This window comes from Otolemur garnettii, unplaced genomic scaffold (assembly GCF_000181295.1).
Source record: "Otolemur garnettii isolate 467f Iridium unplaced genomic scaffold, OtoGar3 scaffold00029, whole genome shotgun sequence".
In the NCBI taxonomy this organism is placed as follows: domain Eukaryota; kingdom Metazoa; phylum Chordata; class Mammalia; order Primates; family Galagidae; genus Otolemur; species Otolemur garnettii.
This window is the reverse complement of record NW_003852424.1, coordinates 16474482-16477199: the sequence shown is the minus strand read 5'-3', so window position 1 is coordinate 16477199 and position 2718 is coordinate 16474482.

Sequence of the window (2718 nt, the reverse complement as noted above, 5' to 3'; positions counted from 1 at the left end):
ATATTTTGGATTTAATTTTTTAAGCACTTATTGAGAGCTTGCTGCATGCCATGAATACAGACACATTTAATTTAGCAGATTGAGAAATCCACCTACTTACAAGAAAATAAAGACTATGAGAAAGCAAGGGTCAGCAAATGACAGCCTGAGGGCTGTGTCTAACCTTCTGTCTTATATTTGTACAGCACCATCCAACTAAAACTGGAGTTTTGTTACATTTGTAAATAGTTGGGGTGAAAATTGAAAGCATCATAATATTACATGACATGTGAAAAATATGCAAAATTCAAATTTCAGTGCCCATAAGTAAAGTTTTACTGGGATGAAGCCACACCCATTAGTTTTCATAGTCTACCATGGCTTTGGCATCACAGTGGTAGAGCTGCATAGTCACAGCAGAGACCATCAGGCCCTTTGCAGAGAAAGTCTGCTGAGCCCTGAGTTTGATGTCTCAAGAGGATCAAGAATGATCCTCAAGGAAGGACTTAGAGACTTCTCTCAACAGACACATCTTGCCTCCCAGTGTGACATGTGTCACCTGATGTCTTTCTCAGTCTTCACCCTTTTATATGTCTCTGTGTTCATTTGTTCTGTGAGGGCCTTTTGTGTGTCTCTCGGTGAAGTCAAAGATGCTGAAAGATAGTCAGCCTCCAGGAGGGCTGGGAAGGATGTAGTGGCAGAAGGTAGGAATAGAATGTGCAAAGGCCCTGAGGCCAGGCTTCACCTGTAGCTTTTGAGGAATTGGCAAGAGGCCAGTGAGCCAGAAGCTGAGTGAACCAGAGGATGAGGAAGGACCCAAGAGCAGAGAAGGGACAGCAACCAGACCATAGAGTGGGTCGGTTATGGAGATGAACTCAGGTTCTGTCCTAAGCACAACAGGAGCCAAGGGAAGGTTTTCAGGCCAGAAGTGACACAGATCCACTTTCCACAAATCAAACCTGCAAGCATGGCTGGAAAAATGACATGCCCAGCTCATCTTTAGTATGAGAAAGACAAGGCAAGTATTCCCTATCAAAAGCACCCAAAGCAGGTTGCCCCAAGAGGCGTAATTCAATGAATTAAGAGTGGCCTAGCAGACAGCAGCTCTGGTTGCAAAGCTAGTGACAGTAGTACTTTTCCTCTAAAGAGCCAGCTTTCTTTCCCTGAAAATCCCTGAGCCCCCTGGAGTTGAAATTTAAAGGTATGCTAACTGGGGTGGTCTGATCTGACCTTAGGCTCTAGCAGAGCTCAGGGCCAACAGGGCAAACAACAGCTTCCTCAGGACCACAGTGGCCGGCGGCACCTGTGGCTCAAAAGGGTAGGGCGCTGGCCCCATATGCCGGAGGTGGCAAGTTCAAACCCAGCCCTGGCCAAAAAAAAAGGACCATGGTAGCTTAGGTGTCCCTGCGTCCAGCTACAGCTGTACCCCCCCCCCCAACCCATTCTTCCAGCCGGTCCTCCAGATTCAGATGACTTAGCCACCAGTGCTTTCTCCCTCTGTCTTTCCACACACGTGATACGTTGCCATTCTGCCGGCCTATGGGCCCTGGAATTGGACACACCTGGAGAGCCCAGCCCTACCACTTCCTGTGTCCTCATTCCCCTCTGAGCCTTGGCTTTCCCACCTTTGAAATGGGTACAATAAAAGTGCTCATTTCATGGGGGACAGGCACCACCTGTTACCACCACCAACCCAGTATTCACTGGTTTAAAAATGTTTAGGAGCACCCACTATGTGCCAGCCAAGCGCTGAATTCACATTGGGGGATGAACTGTCCAAGACCCCTCGGGCAGGAGCATGCCTAGTACCTTTGAGAAAGAGGAGGCTGGTATTCCTGCCTCTCCTCTTCTGGTGTAAAGACTACATTTCCCAACTTCCCCAGCTCCCAGTATCATCACTTGGCTAAATTCTACTTAATGGGATGAAGCAACAGTATCATGTGCATCTTCCAGGAAGAGTCCTTAAAGGAAAGAGGTGTGCCCATCTCTGCCCCTTCCTGCCTCCTGTTGGCTGGAATGCAGATGGAATGGATAGAGCTTAAGGAGCCATCTTATATCAACAGCTGGAAATTGATGTGCTGAGAAAGGCAGATCAACAATGTGGCAAGAGCCTGGGTCCCTGACACATCCCAGGATTATCTCCCCCAGTCATGGTTCATTTCTATCTAATTCAAGTTATTTGGGATTTTCCATCCCATGCAGTTGATTCTTTTTTTTTTCTTTTTTTAGAGACAGAGTCTCACTTTATTGCCTTCAGTAGAATGTTCTGGCATCACAACTCACAGCAACCTCCAACTCCTGGGCTTAGGTGATTCTCTTGCCTCAGCCTCCTGAGGAGCTGGGACTACAGGCACCTACCACAATGCCCAGCTATTTTTTGTTGCAGTTTGGCCGGGGCTGGGTTCTAACCACCACCCTCGGTGTATGGGGCTGGGGTCCTACTCACTGAGCCACAGGCACTACGCCCATGCGGTTGATTCTAACTCTAACTAATGTGACTGTGACATGTGACTCTTCGCCTACTATGTTCATTGCCTACTATGATGTTCAACAGTATTTGTAAAGAGAATAAGAAGTTTGCAATCCCATTGGGGGAGTCCACAGGCAAGTAGCCTTGCCTCTCTGAGTCACAACTATTCCACGTCTAAAATGAGACTGGTGGCTCAGTGCCTGTGGCTCAAGTGGCTAAGGCGCCAGCCACATACACCTAAGGTGGCGGGTTCGAATCCAGCCCGGGCT